This window comes from Xyrauchen texanus, chromosome 38 (assembly GCF_025860055.1).
Source record: "Xyrauchen texanus isolate HMW12.3.18 chromosome 38, RBS_HiC_50CHRs, whole genome shotgun sequence".
In the NCBI taxonomy this organism is placed as follows: Eukaryota; Metazoa; Chordata; class Actinopteri; order Cypriniformes; family Catostomidae; genus Xyrauchen; species Xyrauchen texanus.
In genome coordinates, this window is record NC_068313.1 from 34,289,639 (window position 1) to 34,314,722 (window position 25,084).

Below are 25,084 nucleotides of genomic sequence, written 5' to 3' on the forward strand. Positions count from 1 at the left end.
TATATTATTCAGGTCATAGTCAAACAGATTAGTTAGCATATGGTTAGCATAATATTAACCAGAAATGCTTCCATTTATATTCTAAACTCAAACCCATTTTTATAATTTTTAAAGAAAAATGGCCATAAAACTCATCACCATGAAGCTACAGTGTTCTTGATAGTTGCAGGGTCATTGCTATTCAGTTGCTAAGGTGTTTTGGGTGATTGTTAGCATTTTGCTTTGCTTGCTAGGGTGTTCTGGGTGGTTTCTAGGCCCTTGCTACGCATTTGGTCATGTGTTTTGTGGGGTTGTTAGCATGTTGCTTTGGTTTCTAATGCTAGGGTGTTGGGGATGGTTTCTAGGATGTTGCTATTGAGTTGCTAAAATATCCTGAGTGGTTGTTAGCATGATGCTTTACTTGCTAAGGTGTTCTGGGTGGTCGCTGGGCTGTTACTATTCAGTTGCTAAAATGAGTGGTTGTTAGCATGTTGCATTGGTGGCTTGGGTGTTCTGAATCATTTCTAGGCCATCGCTACGCATTTGCTATTACTAATATGTTTTGAGTGGTTGTTAGCATGTTGCTTTGGTTGTTAGGGTGTTCTGGATGGTTTCTAGGCCATTGCTATACATTTGCTAATGTGTTTTGAGTGGTTGTTAGCATGTTGTTTTGGTTACTATGGTGTTCTGAATGGTTGCTAGGCCATTGCTACGCATTTGCTAATGCGTTCTGAGTGGTTGTTAGCATGTTGTTTTAGTTGTTAGGGTGTTCTGTGTGGTTTCTAGGCCATTTCTACACATTTGCTAATGTGCTCTGAGTGATTGTTAGCATGTTGCTTTGGCTGTTAGGGTGTTCTGGGTGGTATCTAGGCCATTGCTACACATTTACTAATGTGTTCTGAGTGGTTGTTAGCATGTTGCTTTGGTTGTTAGGGTGTTCTGGGTGGTTTCTAGGCCATTGCTACACATTTACTAATGTGTTCTGAGTGGTTGTTAGCATGTTGCTTTGGTTGTTAGGGGGTTCTTGATGGTTGCTAGGCCATTGCTATTCTGTTGCTAATGTGTTCTGAGTGGTTGTTGGCATGTTACTTTGTGGTTTTAGTGTGTTTTGGATGGTTGCTGCATGCTAGGCTGTTGTTAGGCTATTCACCTTAGGCCTATTCAGGCCCGCCCCTTTTCCCTTCTCCGCTCTTCCAAATTTTGTCATCTAACTTCCTGTTTGTATTGAAGCTAATGCGAAGAGTTGATCAAAAGGGATGAGTGTGGGAGCACAGAAAGTATTTTTCAACAAGAGCTGATGGTGTGAGTCTACAGCATCCCTTACCACGTGAAAATGTTTGTGAGGTAAATTGGACCTAGCAGATCACCTTGAGACAGCTATGACGCACTGCACTTTTTCATGATACAAGCGTTATTTGTTATACGTGTAATTATGCATAAAACATAAACTTGTGTGTATAGTGTCGCCCCTCCCCCCATCCCACTTTAACGCTCAAAAAATCTGCATTCAGTACCTTTTGTCTTTGTGTAATCTTGGACTTACAGTGACACCTAGTGGTGTGGATGCAGCATAATTTAAAATCAACAGTTTTCAGTTTCAGATGCCATTGTAGAAATGTAGCTTTTACAGTCAGCTATGATTACTTTAATCATTGAGTGAAAGTGTCCAATGACATGACGGTTACTCAGATTAAGTGAGTAGTTTTCGGCTGGTCATGTGATTCTAACATGGCAGCCCCCATGTTTGACCCCCTCCATGTAGAATAAAATAGCTTTTATAAGGTTACAGATATGACTGGAGTCTTCAATTGAATGTGAGTGCTGGAACGTCCTACATATATAGCAAAATTACAATTCATATTTTCAGTAGTTAAACTTTTTTAATGAGGAAGAAATTACTGAGAGCACCTTTAAAGGTGTTTAAGGTGATTTTAGTGTGTCAGCTGTTATTTCCCCACACTTAACACATCCGCACATGAATATTTGCTTTGGAGATTTAGCTGTAGGAATCTGGCAAATTACATTGAGTTTCCACAGTAGAGCACTGACGCTTTCTGATCACCTCTCTGAAAGATTGCTGGCTCACTGATCAATACTGATTAACTTTAGTGTCGCACTGTAACGATACGGCTGCCTGAACCCTGACAGAGTGCATTCAATACATGAAAAGAATCATAATTCTTGAGGAAATCGAATGATTTATCGATTCTCTATAAATTAATATGAGGTTGCTGAGGGACTGTTGATGGATTAAAGCAGAGACTATTTAGCAGAGAAGGTCCACTCCTATTAAAATGAATGGGAGATACTGTATTATAAGGTCCAACGGCCAATGGATGTAGAAAAGGAGGTCCCACCTTATAGGTAAAAGAGCCAATCATGTTTTAATTACTGACATTGCCTGTCAATAAACTCAAAAATGTGCACGTACATTAGCTATGTGAGACTGGAAATTTAGTTTGACGTAATCTGAGGTAAAGAAGCACAATTTATGAAACCAGGGTTGTCCGATTTTACTGCTGATTTGAAATGTTATTTGATTTTGGTCTTTCCCCATTCAAGTAGGATAGGAGCTGTTCTTGTATGTCACTTGTTTACGTATTGTTAAAAATAAGTGCACAGCCTGACCAAGAGCATTCCAAAGATGGCCGCCGAGTGGACTGACTTGCCTTGAAAGGGACTTTGGTTCAAACTGGAGCTCTTTAACCTTAAAGGTAAAGAGCTTTATTTTTCTCAATACTAAATATTTTCTCCTATATCTCACTTTTTAATGTGCAAAGACAACTGGGTTGTTGTCAGAGGTGATAAAATTGAGAAATCATTCAAATCTAGGTTAAAACACACATATTAAGTTCATAGAAATCTTATTATTGTGCCCAAGTTTTATTGCATTTTATACAGCTTTTTATTGACATTTTCAGGCGACTAGCAATTTTTTGTTGCATTGTTTGATTTTTTGGAATAAGCAGATTTTTGGTAATCATTCTTCTGGGTTCTTTTGAGCAGCAGATTTCAGTGGTGGAGATGGATAGCGCTGCCCTCTTAATATTTTAAGCATTATATAATGTAATAATGTTTTTTGATGATAATACAAGTTATTATAAAGGTATACTGTATCTGTGGTTCAAAGTAAAGGAATTGTGTGGGTTCTTTCTGAATTAACGGAAAAAACAGTTTTAACCTGATTCAGTATGCCTGTACGCTGGCCAAATTGATGCCCTACGCAGAGTCACCATTCACTTTCATTGCATCTTTTTTTCCATACAATGAAAGTGAATGGTGACTAAGGCTGTCATTCTGCCAAACATCTCCTTTTGTGATCCACGGTATAAGGCCAGAGTTTTGAACAGCATGATGGTGAATAATTGATGGCTGAATTTTCATTTGTGGGTGAACTAACCCTTTAAAACTAGTTTTAAGGCAAAATGTAAGACAAAATAGCATGTCAATGTGTACTTTAAGCCACAGTTACCATGGATTGCACTACCTATTCCCTGCATTCAACAAACAACCTGTTGGATATGAACTAATATGTTTCTCTAGCAGCAAAAATACATTAATCAGCGTGAACATAAACGTGCAATGGTTTTTTATTTGATTAGAAGATTTAATTACCTTTAAATCAATGTTTTGTGACAGGAGAGAAAAAGCACCAATAAACCCTCAAAGATGCAGCCCTCTGTCGGGGTGAGTTCATTTATGATCTAAGGAGATGGCTTGTTTTTAAGTCTGTGTAGTGATTACATCCTGCAGTGTGTCCTGGAACTGGGGTCAAAGCTAAATAAACTGATTTGGAGAATAAACCAATATTGTTGAAAAATGAAAATTCTCTCTTTATTTACTCTCCCTCGTGCCATCCCAGATGTGTATGACTTTCTTTCTTCTGCAGAACATTAGTTAAGATTTTTAGAAGAATATTTCAGCTCTGTAGCTTCATACAATGCAAACGAATGGGTGCCAACATTTTGACACTCCAAAAATCACAAAAGGCAGCATAGAAGTAATCCATATTACTCCAGTGTATAATCCATATTTTCTGAAGCGATATCATAGGTGTGGGTCAGAAATAGATACAAATTTAAGTCAATTTTTGCTTGAAATTCTTCTCCCTGCCAGTAGGGGCGATATGCATGGACAATGTGTATCGCCAAAACACACAAGAAGAAGAATGTGAAAGTTAAAGTGCAGACTGACTGAGCAGGGAGGAGAATTTATACTAAAAAAGTTGAATTATTAAATATTGATCTATTTCTCACCCACACCTATCAAATCACTTCTGAAGACATGGATTAAACCACTGGAGTCATATGGATTATTTTTGTACTGAAAAGGTTTGGCACCCATTCACTTGCATTATATGGACCTACAGAGCTGAAATATTCTTCTAAAAATCTTAATTTGTGGAAAGAAAGTCATACACATCTGGGATGGTATGAGGGTGAGTAAATGATGAGTGTGAACTATTCCTTTTATATGAATAACCAACAAAACAGAGGAATGCTTTGAGTTTAGGTTGAAATAAACTAGATTAGAACCTTAATGTATCACCACCATAGGGGCCTGTGTAGCTCAGTGAGTAAAGATGTTGACTACCACCCCTGGAGTTGTAAGCTTGAATCCAGGGCGTGCTGAGTGACTCCAGCCAGGTCTCCTAAGCAACCAAATTGGCCCGGTTGCTAGGAAGGGTAGAGTCACATGGAGTAATCTCCTCATGGTCACTATAATGTGGTTCTCGGTCCCGGTGGGGCATGTGGTGAGTTGTGCGTGGATGCCACGGAGAATAGCGTGAAGCCTCCACATGCTCCAAGTAATGTGCTTAACAAGCCACGGGATAAGATGGGTGGATCGACGTCTCAGTCGCGGAGGCAACTAAGATTCGTCCTCTGCCACCCGGATTGAGGCGCATCACTACGCCACCACGAGGACTAAGAGCGCATCTGGAATTGGGTATTCCAAATTGGGAAGAAAAAGGGGAGAAAAGAATGTATCAACACCATCAACGCTTGGATAAAACATCCCTTTAAATGGCCATTATAAGATGTAGAGCGAATGGTCCCTTGACTAGCCTCATTCAGACTACACTGCTGCTGTTGTGGACTGTTACTGCCCCGTCTGCTTTGAACTCAACGCTCTGTTTACCGGAGACCCAGAGCTCAATGCACCAATAGTCATTCCTTGAGCAGTTATACAGATCTTTTCTGATCCCAGACTAAGGCATAACTGTCCATTATTTTTGTTGCTATGTTAATGGAAACGGTCTGTGTCAATCCTAGAAGCAACTTCCTCATCGAGTAGCTCATCCTGTGAATGCAGACGGGGCGGTTAGACTTCAAATGAGGTTTCTGAATCATAAACACTTGCACCTGGACAAATATCAGCCTTAAACTGGCACAGTTTAGAATTGACTCTCAAAAATCAAATTTACGGTGGCAAAAATAACGGAAGAGGTGACTAATCCAGTGTTCAGATGTCTGAATTATTGCAGTGGATTAACTGCAGCAAAACAGATGAGCTGACGACAATATCTCACCTCCTCGCTCTCTGAAATAAATCATTTTTATCTCTTTTAGTGGTGTCTTACACCCACACTAAGGAAATATTTATTGCTCAGAGGTTGCTCATTCATATCTTCAGAGACTTAATGGAGTTTTCAGTTATGTTTCATTTAAGGATCAACCGTGACATGGATGTTTCTGCTAAAATTCCTATGGAGAAATAAATCTGCTCCCAATGACCTTTCGTATATTACTGGAATGGTGTTGTAACTAATGACTCTTTTAATGTCTCTGTGACTTTTGATGTATCCCTGTTAGTTGTTGACTGATGGGAAACGGATCTCCCTTCACAGTTACTCGAACAGCATTCAGGTCTGATATTATTTCTGTCAGACGGTTGAGAGTCTCATTAACTATGATGTCTGCTTAAAATCTGTCCTATCCCAGCAAAGTGTGCATGTGTGTGCGACACCTCTGTACATTGTTTTTCCAGCTGTACTGCATGCTTGGAGATTCCTTCATTAACGGCGCCTCTGGGCTGCCCATCCAAGCATCGATAAATGGATATGCATGTCATTAGTGTGTGTGTCTGTGTGTTTCTCCACTAAGGAGTCTAAATATAACAGCTGAGATTCTACCAGATGTGAGGCAGACATGAAGCAGCTGTATAAAATTATTTGCAGTCATAGTCAGTTTGGCTTTGGGAAGCTTCTCTTCTACTTTCATCTTGTATTATCTCATCTCATCTCCTCTTGTTTCATCTCATCCCTCCTCCTCTCATCTTATCACCTCTCATTTTCTCCCTTCGTCTCCTGTCATCTCCTCTTCTCCTCTCATCTTCTTTATCTTGTCTCATCTCCCCTGGTTTCCTCTTATCTCCTCTCATCTGCCCTCACCACATCTCATCTCCTCTCATCTCTCCACCTCCCATTTTCTCCTGTCTTGTCTCATGTTATCTCCTCTCCTCTCATCTTCTCCTTTCATCTCTCATCTTGGCTTATCTCCTCTCATCTTCTCCTCTCATCTCTTTTTGTCTCGTGTCGTCTCTTCTCATCTCCCCTTGTTTCGTCTCATCTCCTCTCAGCTCATTTTCTCGTCTCATCTCTCATCTTGTTTCTTCTCATCTTCTCATCTCATCTCTTGTCATCTCATTTTCTCTTCTCATCTCCTCTTGCCTTCTCCTCTCATCTGCCCTCACGACGTCTCATCTCTTCAACTCCCATTTTCTCCTGTCTTGTCTCATCTTACCTCCTTTCATCTCATCTTCTCCTTTCATCTCTCGTCTTGTCTTATCTCCTCTCATCTTCACTTTTCTTGTCTTATTTTCTTTCATCTCATTTTCTCCTCTCATCTCTCATCTTGTTTCTTCTCATCTCCTCTTGTCTCATCTCCCCTTGTTTCCTCTCATCTGCCCTCACCACGTCTCATCTCCTCTCATCTCTCCACCTCCCATTTTCTGCTGTCTTGTCTCATCTTCTCCTCTCATCTCATCTTCTCCTCTCATCTCATCTTCTCCTCTCATCTCACCTCAACCTCTGCTTTCATCTTCTCCTCTCATCTTTTCTTGTCTATTTTCTTTCATATTTGAAATAAGATAATACAAGAAATAAAAAGAGAAGATGAGATGAAAGAAATTAAGATGAGATAAGTGAAGATGAGACAATTCTCTTGAATTGTCTCATTTTCTCATCCTTTCTCTCATCTTCTGTTAACTCATCTTCTCCTCATCTCCACTCCTTGTCTCATCTCCTCTAATCTTCTTCTCTCTTCTCTTTTTGTCTCGTGTCGTCTCTTCTTATCTCCCCTTGTTTCGTCTCATCTCCTCTCGGCTCATTTTCTCCTCTCATCTCTCATCTTGTTTCTTCTCATCTCATCTCCCCTTGTTTCCTCTCATCTGCCCTCACCACGTCTCAACTCCTCTCATCTCTTCTCATCTCTTGTCATCTCATCTTGTCTTCTCCTCTCCTCTCATTTCCTTTTTTCTTTTCTCATCTGATCTACCCTTGTCTTATCTCATCTTCTCATTTCATCTCCACTTGTCTCATCTCATCTGCTCTTGTCTCATCTCATCTGCTCTTGTCTCATCTCATTATCTTGCATTTTCTCCTCTCATTTCCTCTCGTATCATCTCATTCTCTGCTCTCTTATCTCCTCTCCGCTCACCTCTTTTCCTCTCCACTCATCACCTCTCCTTTTCTCTTCACATCTCATCTCCATTTGTCTCGTCTCATCTCATTTCCTCTCGTCTCATCTTCTCATCTCCTCTCACCTCATCTCATCTTCTCCTCTTATATCCTCTCATCTCATCTAATTTTCTCCTCTCATCTTCTCCTCCATCTCATCTTGACTCATTTTAGCTCATCTCCTCTCATTCTCTCCTCTCCTCAGTGTTTACATGTACAGCACACTTGGAGGGGAAATCACTGGTTGCCAGCAACGACGAGAGAGGAGAAGACTATTTTATTTATATCAATTCTGCAAAATCTTTTCAAGTCTATTCAAAATATAAATTAAATCTGGAAATAAAGTTTTAGGATTTTTCAGGTGCGATTCACCAAAAAGGCAGACACAGCCATTGACCAGGAAAATAAATAATGACACTTCTTGTCAAAAAGGTTGCCGACCCCTTGAATAGAAGAGGTGTACTGGCTGTGACAGATGCATTTGTGCTCTGCTGCTGCCTTTAGCAAATCAGAACAATGATTCTTGCTGACACTGCTAGGCTGAGACATATGGCCTCAAAAAAACAAACTTTACCTAACAGGAAAAACTTTCAGTTTCTCTGTAACCGTCATTGCAGAATACCTTTTCATTTTTCAGCCAACTTAACATAAAATAAGTCAAGCTCATGTTATAACTTTAAGCAAAATTATGTATCCAACATCCAGAAATTCTCTTTCTAGAAAAATAGCTCAGTTTGTTTTCATGAGATCAGTACCGCAGCTCCCTATAAGCAGACTAGGCAGTTTGCGTAGGGCACCAACCCCCTAGGGGGGGCACCATCTTACACTAGGAGGGCACCAGAAAGTCCACCGACTGCCCTTTCTTGCACGTTATACATTATTCAAGGACCCAAAAGCAGTTGCGGAACACAGATGATCGCTTCGCGCTCATATCATGCTCACTGCATTATCTTGAATATTGTCTGGCATTCATTTCTTGTATTATTCTAGTTTTCCTTGCTGAATATGGAGTGGTGGTGGCGTAGTGGTCTAAAGCACATAACTGGTAATCAGAAGGTCGCTGATTCGATCCCCACAGCCACCACCATTGTGTCCTTGAGAAAGGCATTTAACTCCAGGTTGCTCCGGGGGAATCCCATTAATCCCATTAATAAGTGCACTGTAAGTCGCTTTGGATAAAAGTGTCTGCCAAATGCATAAATGTAAATGTAAACTAATAATTACAGATTAACCTGACTTTTAGTATAAAGAGAAGATCGTTTAAATTATCGTTTGCTAGATTCCACCTCTAAGATAACGTTACCTAGTGTTGCAGTCTGTCTGTTGTCACTGTTGAATAGCGGCACTGAGGCAAGGCTCTCGGGAGCGCGCATAAACGTCGCATCCTTTGGATTTTTCCGGCAAAAGCGACCCGCTCTCTTCGCATGAAAATCAGTCTACAGGCTTTTATAGGCAACCTAAGAAGTCCGGGAAGGACTAATTTTTTAAGTTGCGTTACAAGCCGTTCACACATTGGCAAAAAAAGGCAAATATTACATCAGTTTTCAAATTCATATAATATAACCATACATTTTAATGCAGTCTCTTTCTTTAACTGTTAATTTCTGATTTGTGAATCACTTTGAGCTGCACATGATATGTGAAAGGTGCTATACAAGCAAAATGTAATATTATTAGAATATTATTATGGTAAATGGTTTGAACTTGGTCTAGGTCTAGCGCCTTTTTAACCTTAACAGTATTCAAAGTGCTTTACACTGTGACACATTCATACACCAATGGCAGTAGAGCTGCCATGCAAGGCGCTAGCCTGCCTTTGGGAGCAACTTGGGGTGCAGTGTCTTGCCCAAGGACACTTCGGCATGTGGAGTCGTGTGGGCCGGGATTTGAACCACCAATCCTGCGATTAGTGGCCGACCTGCTCTACCAACTGAGCCACAGCTAAATTTTCTAATAGATTTTTGCTTCAAATCAATTGTCACTACTCTTATTATCTATAATATGTATTCTTTGAGAGGGCAGCTATTCAGTAGGATTATGAAAGCGAGTTCAAAATAGCATACTACCGTTATACTCTTAATAGTTTTGCTATATCGGTTAAGAATATAGTATACAGTATAGCATATACAGTAGTATAGTGTAATATACTGCAGTATCTGTTTACTACAGATATAGAAAGAGTAGCTATGCTATTATTCCTAGTATAACACTACTTAATTTGCTTATTTACTGAATGATAACAGATGCCACTTGCTAAATTAAACATGCGCACAATGAGGTCATGTGGCAACAATGTAGCACAGTTAGTGCTAAATAGTCATGTGATTTCAGGGATTCGCATTCAGGAAAATCCTTGTTTTGTTCTCAGATGATAATGAATCTTCTGGGATGAAGCTTAGAACTGTTTGTTCCATGTAAAATGGATGTATCGATTGGCTTTTATACTTAAAAGCAAAAGGTTAGGTTTCTCTATCAGTGAGGTATTTTCAGGTAATCTTTTTCATCAGACTGCAGAGTGGTGTTTGTGTGCGTGAGTGTGAGTGTGATAATTGAAGGCTGTGGGTGGTGCATCACATTTGTCAGCTCTGGCCAGCTTGTATGTGCCTGGCATCAAATTCAGAATGTCATCCAATGCTTTACAAATTAATCAAACTTGATGGAAATCATTTTGAAATGGAGTTGGAGATTTTTAGGTTAACTTACGGTGTACATGTTAAAGTAACAGTTCACCTGAAAGTGAAAATTCTCTGAGGAGACTGCAGATGTCAAGAGTTACATTTTGGTCTGTTTCTCACCCAGGGCTGGACTGGGAAGAGAAATCGGCCCATGATTTTACATAGCAACTGGCCAAAAAGGTTGTTTTAAGGTCGCTGGCCTTTTCTGCATATTGTGGCGGCGTTTTGTGGCCGTTCTGCATAACGTGGCGGCTCATTTTAGCTTATCGCGGCCCATTTGGCACGTTTCGCGGCCGATCCACCGGCCCACTCGGTTCTCCCGATGGCCAGTGTGGACTGGCCCCAAAGTGCGTCGGGCCACCGGGAAAATGCCCGGTATGCCAGATTACAAGTCCAGCCCTGGTCTCACCCAAAGCAATCGTATCGCTTCAGAAGACTTGGAATAAACCAGTCAAGTCGTATGGATTCATTTTATGCTGCCTGTATGTTCTTTTTGGAGCTTGAATGCTTTGGTCGCCATTGACTTGCATTGTATGGACAGAGACTTGAGAGAATGATTATTTTTGGGTGAACTATCCCTTTAACTTCTGCCACGAGTTTATGGATGATTCCTCTTTGAAAGCCGCATGATCTGATTGGACAAATCCTCTTTGATATTCTCAGTGATTTGATTGGACGATTTCTCTTTGATACTCGTGGTTTGAATATCTTGAAATCTTCAAGGCTTTCTTTAACTGTAACAGCTCTGATGTCTTTGAGTTGGGCAGCCGTCGTAGCCAATAATGATCTTTTTAATCTTTTATTATTTCTATAATCTCAAAGTTAAAGAGTTTTATGACAGTAGCTTGTATAGTTTATCTTTGAAATTTGCAATTATCATGGATAAAAACTGAATTTTGATCATTAATAGGAGAGAGACTGTGTTAAAATGTAGATATCGGCAGAAAGGAAAACCACTTAAAATGATATTTTCTCTACAGATCATCTACTAATCTCTGCTGTCAGTCTGTTAAGCCGCTTTTATGATTTTACTTTGACTATGGTGCATAAAAACAGTAAATCAGCATTTGCAAAATTCATGAAGCATTGTACCAGAGGGTCTGTGTGTAAATCAAACACTGCCATCTCCTCGAACAATCACTCAACTGGTCGGGTGGCAGCTTTAAATTCAGTAAATCAAGAAGATGCATGAAAATGCAATTCACGTTTCTGCACTGCAGTATATCTGGCATCACATTTGTAGAGTTTGGAAATGTGTGCATTTCCGGGTTTTGCTGTCAGTAACACAATGAAGGTTTTTGTTTGCATATTAAGTAAACAAGTGTGTGTGTGTGTGTGTGTGTGTGTGTGTGTGTGTGTGTGTGTGTGTGTGTGTGTGAGTGAGTGAGTGAGAGTGAGTGAGAGTGTGTGAGAGTGTGTGAAAGTGTTTTTTGTTTGCACATTAAATAAACAAGTGTGTGTGTGTGTGTGTGTGTGTGTGTGTGTGTGTGTGTGTGTGTGTGTGTGTGTGTGAGTGTGTGAGTGAGTGAGTGTATTTGTGAGCGTGTATTTATCACTTTGTGGGGACCAAATGTCCCCATAAGGATAGTAAAACCTGACATTTTTGACCTTGTGGGGACATTTTGTCAGTCCCCATGAGGAAAATCATACTAAATTATGTTTTTTGAAAATGTAAAAATGCAGAAAGTTTTCTGTGAGGGTTAGGTTTAGGGGTAGGGTTAGGTTTAGGGGATAGAATATAAAGTTTGTACAGTATAAAACCATTATGTCTATGGAAAGTCCCCATAAACATGGAAACACAACATGTGTCTGTGTGTGTGTCTGTGTGTGTGTGAGTGTGTGTGTGTGTGTGTGTGTGTGTGTGTGTGTGTGTGTGTGTGTGTGTGTGAGTGTGTTTATCACTTTGTGGGGACCAAATGTCCCCATAAGGATAGTAAAACCCAAAATTTTTGACCTTGTGGGGACATTTTGTCGGTCCCCATGAGGAAAACAGCTTATAATTCATACTAAATTATGTTTTTTGAAAATGTAAAAATGCAGAAAGTTTTCTGTGAGGGTTAGGTTTAGGGGTAGGGTTAGGTTTAGGGGATAGAATATAAAGTTTGTACAGTATAAAAACCATTATGTCTATGGAAAGTCCCCATAAAACATGGAAACACAACATGTGTGTGTGTGTGTGTGTGTGTGTGTGTGTGTGTGTGTGTGTGTGTGTGTGTGTGTGTGTGTGTGTGTATGTGTGTGTGAGTTTGTGTGAGTGTGTGAGCTTGTGTGTGTGTGTGTGAGTTTGTTTGTGTGTGTGTGTGTGGGAGTGTGTGTGAGTGTGTGTGTGTGTGTTTGGTGGATTTGGGTGAAACCCAGACTTAAAGGTACAGTTCACCTAAAAATGAAAATTCTCTCATCATTTACTCACACTCATGCCATCCCAGATGTGTATGACTTTCTTTCTTCTGCAGAACACAAACCAAGATTTTTAGAAGAATATTTCAGCTCTGTAGGTCCATATAATGCAAGTGAATGGGTGCCATAATTTGTACGCTTCAAAAAACACATGAAGGCAGCATAAAAGTAATCCATGTGACTCCAGTGTATTAATCCATATTTTCAGAATAGTGAGGCGTGGGTGAGGGAATTTTCATTTTTGGGTGAACAAATCTTAATTGTAATATAAAATTCACCCAAAAGTCATTCTGCTTCTCAAGGTATTTTTTCTTTGTTTGTTTCGTTTAGTTATTTTTACTGGAAAAAAAAGTCCAAATTGCTCAGTAAGAATTTGTTTGTTTGTTTGTTTGTTTGTTTGCCTTTTTTGTTCCATGAAATGAAGAAAATGATACGGGTTTGGAACAACATGAGGTTGAGTAAACAACAAGTATTTTATTTGTATTTATTCATTTATTTGTATGAACTATACCTTTAAAAGGGGAGTTTTATGTGATCGTGGCAGCGGTAATACATTAAATGATCATCAAATGATGGAGAGGGGTTTTCTCCAGAAACGGTGTGTAATCAAGTGAACTTCCAGCATTTAAAAGAGCCAATTCAGGTGTCTAGATCACAGTTGTGGAGTGATATTACAAAGGTATGTCAGATCGTGGTTATACTCAGAACTGCCCTGCAAGATGGGAATTGTCCCGTGAAAATTGCATTCAGCAAAGCTTCTATAGGTGTGTTTGTGCCCTTATTTTAATGATTTATGTTCTAAAACTACACAGACAGCACATGCAATTAAAAGAAACGAACAATAGAGGCAGTCTTAGTGTCTTTAAAATCCTTGTCTTTGTACTTTCATTCTATCGTCTCTCTTTTTTCCTCTAATATCTATCATTCTCCTCATGTCGCGAGCAGCTCCCGGCATCTTCCTCATACAGTATCCCATCCATTCACATTAAACATCAAATATTTAAACCTTTATTAATATGAGATTAAACAGATGACCTGTGTTCTTTTTCATCAGTTCAATGACACAATAATTACTCTTCAGTTCCATCTGTGAGGGGGATGTGAAGATTCAGTGTTGTATTCTACAGTGTAATGACTTCAAACTTTACATTAATCCTGTTAATGAGCATTAATGAAGTATTCTATATTTAACAGAACGCTGACACTTGTAGCGATGATGGAAGGGCACATGAAGAGCATCTCTATGAATCCCAGGGCAGCTTGTCTGGTTGATGTTCTTTTACAGTCTATGTTGCAAGTACATTGCATTCTCTTTTTCCGAGGCTATTTTTAATCAATATTTAGCTAATGCAAATGTTTTTTCTGTTTTCCTGTTGATTACAGCTTAGCATGTTAATGTGAAGCCCTCTTCATCTCTCACAGCTGGCAAGTGATGTTTCCGGTCTCAGCGCCTCAAATAATATATAAGCATGATGGAAAAAAGAAAACAGCATAACATAATGATGCTTTGATTCAGCTAAGTTGTTTGGTGTCAAAAGTGCAACTCAATGTGAATTAATTAAAAAACAGTTGCCTGAAAGAGCTTGTCTCCGTGTATGTCTGTTTACCAATTCAAATATTAGAAATAAGAAATAAGAACTAGCAACTCTGTTCTATTATCAGACACTGTTATATCAACACATCCTTCTATAATCAGACAAATTTCCTGCATCTGACTCATTTACATTTATGCATTTGGCAGACGCTTTTATCCAAAGCGACTTACAGTGCACTTATTACAGAGACAATCCCCCGGAGCAACCTGGAGTTAAGTGCCTTACTCAAGAACACAATGGTGGTGGCTGTGGGGATCGAACCAGCAACCTTCTGATTACCAGTTATGTGCTTTACCCACTACACCACCACCACTCCATACTCTTGTATCATCAGACACTTTTCCTGCATCCGACTCTAATCATACACACTATCACCAGGTACAGTTGTATCATCAGACTCTCTTCTATAATCAGTCACTTTTCCTCCATTAGACTCTCTTCCATCATTGGACACTCGTCTAGCAGCAGGATCAAATAGAGTGTTTTTCCCTTCTGTGTGGGAGAAATGAAGCAACTGTTCAATCTCTGAAATAACATTTGTAGCCTTTTCAAATCACATCATGTGTGTGTGTGTGTGTGTGTGTGTGTGAGAGAGAGAGAGAGAGAATGAGAAAGAGAGAGAGAGAGAGAGAGACTGGGCATAGATTGCATTATAAATAGGATTTGCAATGTGCATGGGAAAGATTAGTGCATAAAACTCTCCACTCAATTTTATTATACTGCAAGTGCCTCACTGTAACCTCGATTTGTGCTTTTTTTAAGAAGGAGGAAGGAGGGACAACTCAAGATTATTTTTATAGGAATCAACATTATACCCCAAATGCTGTCAAATGAACTTAACTTGTGTTGAACCCGGAATTTTCCTTGAAGCAATCCAGTTGAGAACCACTGTCTTTAAAGAACAGCACTCGTAGTAATAATAATAAGTACACAAACGTAAGCAGTACATTCACAACAAAAATAAAAGTAGACATCAGCAAGCAAATTCTGGTCTGAGCTTCCCTAAGTTCTAAAGGAAGAGATTTCCAAAGGGTAGGAGCATAGACAGAAAAAGCCCCATCACCCATAGATTTTAAGCGGATTTGTGGAACAGTCAACAAATTAGACTGTGAGGAGCGCAGTCTGTGATTTGGGGTGTAAGGTATTAACAATGCAGATAAATAATGAGAAGCCAAGCTGTGTAATGCTTTGTATGTCAGCATCATATATTTAAAATCGACACGGAAACTGACCTAGGTGATTGGGTACCGGGGAGCTTATTGACTGTGGATTTAGAAACTCCGGCTAAAAGGGCATTACAGTAATCTATCCGAGAGACAACTAATTAGTTTATCAGCTTTTCAGCTACAGAGAAATTTAGCATAGGGCCAATTCTTGCTATATTTCTGAGGTGAAAAAAGGATCTTTTACAAGCTTTAACAGAAGTACAAAAGAGTCAAATGTAAGACTGGTATCAAAAATTACTATGCTATTCAGGCAAAGAAAATTATTATTTATCTGTGTTTTTATCTCAGAAATACAGTCAGAAAGAAAAAAACATCACAGTTTTCATCAGATTTTGAGTGTATATACACTCACCTAAAGGATTATTAGGAACACCTGTTCAATTTCTCATTAATGCAATTATCTAATCAACCAATCACATGGCAGTTGCTTCAATGCATTTAGGGGTGTGGTCCTGGTCAAGACAATCTCCTGAACTCCAAACTGAATGTCAGAATGGGAAAGAAAGGTGATTTAAGCAATTTTGAGTGTGGCATGGTTGTTGGTGCCAGACGGGCTGGTCTGAGTATTTCACAATCTGCTCAGTTACTGGGATTTTCACGCACAACCATTTCTAGAGTTTACAAAGAATGGTGTGAAAAGGAAAAACATCCAGTATGCGGCAGTCCTGTGGGCGAAAATGCCTTGTTGATGCTAGAGGTCAGAGGAGAATGGGCCGACTGATTCAAGCTGATAGAAGAGCAACTTTGACCTGAAATAACCACTCGTTACAACCGAGGTATGCAGCAAAGCATTTGTGAAGCCACAACACGCACAACCTTGAGGCGGATGGGCTACAACAGCAGAAGACCCCACCGGTACCACTCATCTCCACTACAAATAGGAAAAAGAGGCTATAATTTGCAAGAGCTCACCAAAATTGGACAGTTGAAGACTGGAAAAATGTTGCCTGGTCTGATGAGTCTCGATTTCTGTTGAGACATTCAGATGGTAGAGTCAGAATTTGGCGTAAACAGAATGAGAACATGGATCCATCATGCCTTGTTAACACTGTGCAGGCTGGTGGTGGTGGTGTAATGGTGTGGGGGATGTTTTCTTGGCACACTTTAGGCCCCTTAGTGCCAATTGGGCATCGTTTAAATGCCACGGCCTACCTGAGCATTGTTTCTGACCATGTCCATCCCTTTATGGCCACCATGTACCCATCCTCTGATGGCTACTTCCAGCAGGATAATGCACCATGTCACAAAGCTCGAATCATTTCAAATTGGTTTCTTGAACATGACAATGAGTTCACTGTACTAAAATGGCCCCCACAGTCACCAGATCTCAACCCAATAGAGCATCTTTGGGATGTGGTGGAACGGGAGCTTCGTGCCCTGGATGTGCATCCCACAAATCTCCATCAACTGCAAGATGCTATCCTATCAATATGGGCCAACATTTCTAAAGAATGCTTTCAGCACCTTGTTGAATCAATGCCACGTAGAATTAAGTCAGTTCTGAAGGCGAAAGGGGGTCAAAGACAGTATTAGTATGTGTTCCTAATAATCCTTTAGGTGAGTGGTATATTATATTATATATATATATATATATATTGTAAAGGGATTCATGGAAAGGAGGAGGTGAGAACCGGCTTGACAATATAAATAATAGTTTTAATATAAAACTGAAACAAAAAGACAAACACACAAAGGTGTCGGACAGCTGTCTGTAAATCTCTCTCTCTCTCTCTGTCGCACTGCAGTCTCCAGTCGGCCTTTATCCCTCTCTGAGGCTGATTAGCCTGATTAGGGTTCTGGTGTGCGCAATCACGACCCGGCCCCGCCCTCCGCCCTGCCATATATATATATATATATATATGTGTGTGTGTGTGTGTGTGTGTGTGTGTGTGTGTGGCAGGGCAGAGTATATATATATATATATGCACACACACACAATGCGTAAATGTTAAAAAAAATAGAGTGAAAGATTTATTGAATGTGCCGCCTACTTTCATAAACACACATGCAAACTACTGCTGTTCTATAGACAAACCCTGGTTTAAGCAAGAGCAGGCAAACTGGTCGCTCTCTCTTTAAATATAATTTTACAAACACTTAAAGTGTTTGAATTTGGAGCACACATTCTATTCTCATTTACTTGTCCTTCTTTTCTTTCCATTGTCTCTTTCTAAACAGCCTTGTTCCATCAAAGAGCAACACTGTGTTTAAAACAAAATTCAAACTGCTCTCTTTCTCTCTGTTTGCTCTCACTCGGAATACTAAGCAGTAGCACAGAGCTGCATTGTGCCGCTGTTTCATGCAGTAATGGGTTGCACTGAGGTTAGCGGGTTACCCCGAGATCCCGTTATTAACAGAGCATTTTTCTCTGCCTCTCTCTTTCTCTGCCCATCCCTCTATTTCTCAGGTTTCTCTCCTGACACAGTGGCATTTGAATGACTGCAGGCTTGTCAGTTGCGGAGGGTGAAAACCCCAATATAGCACACCTGCAAAGTGTGAGTCATAATTTGAGCCAAAGTAACCTTGTGTGAATGTTCTTCTGAAAAGTAAAGTTTAAACCAGCCTACATTTTTTTGATGGTTTTAACTAGTTTCCCAGCGTGCTAAAGCTGGTTTTTCAGCTGGTCATCCATGGACATCCACCCTAATGATAAGCCCTGGATTCTTGGTGTGAGTTGTTTAAACTGGTTTAGCTGGTCTCCCAGTGTGGCCAAAACCCCTATATAAAAGCAGCAAGGCAGACCAGCTTAACAGGATTCGCTGGTTTCAGTTTGGTTTTTAAGCAGGGAGAACAAATTAAAGCTCTGTTTCAGGCTCAGGGATGCAACGTGCACTGAAGTCATGTTTTTTTTTGTTTAAACTGCATATCAAAGGAGGTGCAAACAGATGCTTTAGAGATCACAGAAGGATGAGAGCAGTGTATTAACATACCTAACTCACTGCTTATATGAGCACAGAGACCATAATGCAAGGCATGCAACACATAGGGGCACCATGTAAAAAGGGGGTGGGGTGGGTGGGGGGGGTTTGCATACACACTCAGAATTGGGTAGCTGCGCCCCTGTGTGAGCATATAGTAATAGACTTTCAGAGAGAATTTTAATGCAATTGATTTCAAAATGCAAACCTTGCCTAAAAGAAAGACACCTACAGTAGTCATATAAAAAGGGCAACCAGAGACGTAATTTACGTCTTTGCAGAGATGAAAATAGCAATCTATGAAGTAAATAAAGCATCTATGTTCCCATAATCAAAACTCTTATTTGAACATTTTCTGAAGAAAACGCCAGTTGCACAAGTAGCAAGGCATTTGCTATTGTGTTCTGGCAGGTTGCCATAGTGTTGCTAGGATATTCTGATGGGTTGCCAGGGCATAGCTATATGGTTGCTAGGGTTTTCTGGGATGGTTGGTAGAGCGTTGCTATGTGGTTGCAAGGGTGTCCCGGGAGGTTGGCAGGGTGTTGTTATTTGGTTGCTGGGGTTTTCTGAGAGGTTACCAGGGTGTTGCTATGTGGTTGCTAGGGTGTTTTGAGAGGTTACCAGAGTGTTGCTATGTGGTTGCTATTGTTTTCTGGGAGGTTGCCAGGGTGTTGCTATGTGGTTTCTAGGGTGTTCTAAGAGGTTTCTAGGGTGTTACTATTTGGTTGCAAGGGTGTTCTGAGAGTTTGCCAGGGCATAGCTATTTGGTTGCTGGTGCTTTCTGAGATGGTTTCTAGGGTGTTGGTATGTGGTTGCTAGAGTGCTCTGTGAGGTTGCCAGGGAGTTGCTATGTGGTTGCTACAGTGTTCTAGGAGGTTGCCAGGATGTTGCTATGTGATTGCTATGGTGTTTTAGGTGATTACCAGGGCATTGCTGTGTGTTTGCCAGAGTGCTCTGTGAGGTTGCCAGGACATTTCTATGTGGTTGCTACAGTGTTCTTGGAGGTTGCTAGGATGTTGCTATGTGATTGCTATGGTGTTTTAGGTGATTACCAGGGCATTGCTATGTGTTTGCCAGAGTGCTCTGTGAGGTTGCCAGGACATTTCTATGTGGTTGCTACAGTGTTCTTGGAGGTTGCTAGGATGTTGCTATGTGATTGCTATGGTGTTTTAGGTGATTACCAGGGCATTGCTATGTGTTTGCCAGAGTGCTCTGTGAGGTTGCCAGGACATTTATATGTGGGTGCTAGACTGTTCTGGTAGGTTGCCAGGGTGTTTCCATGTGGTTGCTAGGGTTTTCTGGGAGGTTTCCAGGGCATTGCAATGTGGTTGCTATGGTGTTCAGGGAGTTCGCAAAAGTCTGGTTGATTTTTCTTGGGTCTCTCCTTCAGTGTAAGTAGTTGGTATTGTTTTTGCCCATTTTATCATCAGCCTAGTGAAAGTCATCCTTAGTAAAAGTAATTGCACACCTCTCCACAACTAACCACATCATTTCAGATTGTATTAATGTCCATGTTACAAACGTTAAAAGTTAAGAACCAGAGTTTGATACTTCGGGTTAGGGGTTTGGGAAAAGTAAGCATGAGCAACAGTAATAATGATGCTTACTTTAAACCCACTAATAATATAAAACCGATATCTTTATTGTGTATAATGCCAATTAGTGCTTTTTGTCTATTACATTTTTTTATCTGAATCTAAAAATGAACGAGAGACAGAAAGGGGCCTGTCACCTGAGGTGTCCCGATTATAGATTTTCCTCCCATGACTAGGACGTTTCTATAGAGACCCGACTGAAGAATGGTGAGGGTGATCTCTTACAAAAGAAAGGTGCAGAAAGAAAGAGACATAAAGACAGAGATAGAGAGAAGTCAGTAAAGACTGTTGCATTATTGGATTGGAACACAGATGATAATGCATCCACTCTTACTCTCTCTGTCACAAATACAAACATTCCCACATGCACACATTTAGCTGTTTCAGCAAGTGCACTCATGCCAAAGCCTGTACACACTGACCACAGCAGTCTCTCTCTCTCTCTCGCTCTCTCTCTCTCTCTCTCACACACACACACACACACACACACACACACACTGAGGCTATTCAGGCTATTCTAAAAAAGACTGAGAAATCCAGTCTTACATAAGCAAGTTATGTGCATCTACTCAAACTATCACTCATAGAGCACTTACGCCATTGCACAGGCTAAACACAAGTACAATACATGAACTTTCTGTATACTTACAGTGTTCTTACCCAAGAAAGTACTGAGTAATATTAGGTAACTACATGTACAGTACTTAATATGGGTTAAGGTTAGGGTTGGAGATAGGTTTAGGGTTAGTACCTAGTAATTACTGTACTTGTTGTAATTATATAATATGTAAATGTAGAGCAGTACTATAAAATAAAGTGCCAACCATTATTCTAGCAAAATGCTTTCTGGGAAAAAAAACTGCCATGGCTCATTTCGGCTGCTGACCTTTAGACATCCTATAATGTGCCTACCAATTTAATAACAAGAAATGTAGAAACTTGTAGCCTTTTCTTGTTATGCTCAAAAAGTGTGGTAATAATAGCCAAAGAAATCTTTGAGTCATCTTGTTTGAAATGTCACCTGAAAATGCTCTCTAGAGGAGCTTTTACTCCTTTCCTCTTTTCATCCCTTATTTTGTATCTCTTTTTTATATTCTTGTGTTTTGTTTTTTTCTCTGTAAAGTGTCATTAAAGAGACATTCAGGGAAATTAAATTCCATCAACAGCATCTGTGATAAGTTGTCGATTACAACAGACAGTAAGTTTGACTCATCTCTCAGTTTGTAAAAAAACGAATCAAAAACAGGATATCACTTTTCCAACCCAAATCTGGCTCTCACTCTTTCCCTCAGATACGAGGGCCACTGTGGAAATGAAAGCTACAGGCCCTGCGTGCATCATTGTGCATGTCTGTACACATTTACAGTGTGCTTTAAAAACAGCATGACATTTTCAGTTGGCCCTGGGAGCCGGCAAATCTGGATTCGTTACCTAACTTGACCTTTTAAGAACAGGAAGATTGCTTCCTAACTTATCATCATGCCTGAAGGAGTTCATGATGGGGAAATACAAACTTTTAAGATTGGTTTTATTTATTTTTATCCCCTTTTCTCCCCAATTTGGAATGCCTAATTCCCACTATTTAGTAAGTCCTCATGGTGGCGCGGTTACCCACCTCAATCCAAGTCTCAGTTGCCGTCAATCCGCGCATCTTACCACGTGCCTCATTGAGAGCGTGAACCACTAATCGTGACCACAAGGAGGATACCCCATGACTCTACCTTCCATAGCAAACGGGCCAATTTGGTTGCTTAGGAGACCTGGTTGGAGTCACTTAGCACGCCCTAGATTCGAACTCGTGACTCCAGGTGGTAATCAGTGTCAATACTCACTGAGATACCCAGGGAATAATGCCCCAAAATCCACATATGTGGACATCATGTTTGTCAGTACGCTGACACAAGCACCATATCAAACAAAACTACTCTTTACATCCAAACAGGTTTCAATCAAAAAACTTAAAGAGGGTTGCTTACCAGAGGCACTTTTTATGTCTTTGCACCCTTAATAGCGCTTAACGGAAATCAACGTCGTGCTGCTCACTGGACTTGGTGCACCATAAGTGAAACCCTTAAATGACAGTCAAGAGTCTTGTGAACAGTATTCAGTCAGTTTAAATGAATTTAAATTATGAGTTTCGTATAGCAAAGCCAAAATACAATGTCCACACATGTGGATACGGGGTTGAACGAGGTTAAAGGCAGAAATGTGATGCTTATAATTTTTATAAAAGCCCTTACATCAATTCTTCTGTTAAAACATGTGTATTATTTGAGCTGTAAAGCTGTTTAAATCGCTGTTTACTGGAATTACAGGGTTTACGGCGTTAACTCGTCATTGCAGCGCAATTGTAAAATTGGTTATAACTTTACAGCGATAAGTACGGTGCCCGAGAGAGCTCAACGTGCTGCAACCTAAAGAAGACGCATGCAAATAGAAAAAAACGCATGCAAATAAAAAACACCCGCAAATTAAGAAAACATCTTCATCAGTTTCGCAACACACGTGTGCTCCAAATACTCACAACACAACCAAATACAGAAACGCGCTGCAAGTAATACAGACCACAACGGAAATGTTTCCGAGGGAACCAAATAAGTGACGAACCCGGCTGGGACGTGCTTATTGCACGTGAGCATCCCTATGCCCTACTCCCTTCGAAGGGCAGACAGCAGAGCTCTTCAAGTGGGACTTTTGAGTGAGCATGGCACTAGTGTGCCATTTATGTAGCCGTTTGGAACGCACTTGATGAAGGGAGCAATGAAAGACAACTTCCAACGTAATTATTTTCACCTGGGATGTTCCCATGACAACGCAGCACGTTGTCCATCAGCTGAATAGCTGTTCTGAGGACAGAAATATAATGCTGTTAACATAACGGTTGCAAATAAATGTATTTTTACTTTACAAAAAAACTGTTAAAATATGCGTATTATATATCCGTTATATATCTGTGTGTCAGTGTCTCAACTTTAAAACATTGGACCCTACATTACCTACACCTTCTTATGAAACTTTTATTTATGAAAATTTAAACATAAAATGAAAAAATTTGTATAGTGTAACTCAGAGCCATGGAGAGAATGTAAAGATTAATATCTTTCCTTCATGTTCTTCTCTATCTTTTTTATTTATTTTAGTTTTCAGCTCATTGTTCTTTTCTCATTTCTGATGACATTGAACATATTGTTAATACATTTTGTATATTGTATACAAGTTGTATGTCATAAAAAATTAATCTCTGTATGTTTTATGGAAAAAAAGTTAAAATAAATAAAATAAAATAAAGTAGAATTTTGAGCTGTAAGCAAAGAGTAGAAGAACTATAAAAAAGTATAATATTACAATATAATATTATAATATTATTTCTATATACAATATATTACAATATTATTTTAATATTATAGTTTATTTATTAAAAAAAAAATATATAGGCTTTCACTTCTTGTCAATATCAGTTCTTTGCTGTAAGCACGTCCCAGCCGGGTTCGTCACTTATTTGGTTCCCCCGGAAACATTTCCATTGTGGTCTGTGTTACTTGCAGCGCGTTTCTGTATTTGGTTGTGTTGTGAGTATTTGGAGTACACGTGTGCTGTGAAACTGATGAAGATGTTTTCTTAATTTGCGGGTGTTTTTTATTTGCATGCGTTTTTTTCTATTTGCATGCGTCTTCTTTAGGTTGCAGCATGTTGAGCTCTCTCGGCCACCGTAAATAAAGCTAATATGCAATTTTATCATACTAAAATCATGTTAACATGCACATTGTTTATGTCTTGTAGCTATACTTTTGAAAAAGGGAGCGCTTTAACGTTTAAGGATTGGCCCCCATTCACTTCCATTGTTAGTGCCACACTGTAACCCAGATTTATTTATAAAAAAAATTAAGAAAAGGAGGTACAAGCCAAAATGTATTTTTTCTGGTAATTAACATTATGCCAAAAATGCTGTCATCGGAGCTTAACTTGTATTGAACACAGAATATTCCATTTAGAACCCAGATTTTACATTGGACCAGGGTTTCCCACTGTGATGGAAAAGGGAATTTGAAAATTGGGATTTCCAGCCTGGAAAAGTAATTTTGATGGTTTCATGCTCTCAGCAGCCAATACTTCAATTCAATTTAATTTAGTTTTACCGGGGCGGCTGTGGCTCAGTTGGTAGAGCGGGTCGGCCACTAATCGCAGGGTTGGTGGTTTGAATCCCGGCCCACATGACTCCACATGCCGAAGTGTCCTTGGGCAAGACACTGAACCTCAAGTTGCTCCCAATGGCAGGCTAGCACCTTACATGGCAGCTCTGCCTCCATTGGTGTGTGAATGGGTGAATGAGTCACAGTGTAAAGTGCTTTGAATACCGTTAAGTTTAAAAAGGTGCTATATAAGTGCAGACCATTTGCCAAATAAAAACAAGGATTGGGCAAGTCATAGACATCAAGGAAATTTTGGTGCAAACTGGCAACGGGGCAAGCCCTGCCATTGGCCACCTGGTCCACATTTGGCCACTGATGCACCAATCATATGACAGTCAGCCTTGCAGATGATGATAACTGTATCGTTGGGTTTGTACGATGGCTTGGCTACACCTTTTATCACTCCATTTTCAACCACGGGTGCTGAACAGGTCACGGATTCTGGACTCTGAAACACGGGCACACAGGTGGGAACATTTGGCATCCAGGAACCATCTTGGCTAGCCTAATTTGGCTAGCTTCTACCAAGTGACAAATGAATGACTTTTATGACAATAACCAAAATATATGGGAATAATTTTCCCCTCACTTAAGTTGGTTATTTGATTAATATTGCTACTTGGAACTATACATAGTTATTTACATAAAGTATTGTTTTTTTCTTGCTTTCCACCAATTAGAACAGACCTGTGTCCCGTTTTTGGGTTGCAACCAAGCAGTTGAGAATCTCTGATCTAGGAGCTGTATATCGGCTTCATAGAAGCAAACCATAAACCACCGAGGGGCTAAGCGAGGAGATAGAGTTTGATGACTCGTCTATTAAAACAGTTC

General features: G+C 39.9%; 1 protein-coding gene across 1 annotated transcript in view; it reads left to right on the forward strand.

Annotated features, from left to right (window-relative positions):
* Positions 1 to 25,084, forward strand: part of LOC127631743 (sodium/calcium exchanger 2-like) — a 97,177-nt gene that overhangs the window by 45,809 nt on the left and 26,284 nt on the right. The window lies entirely within an intron of this gene.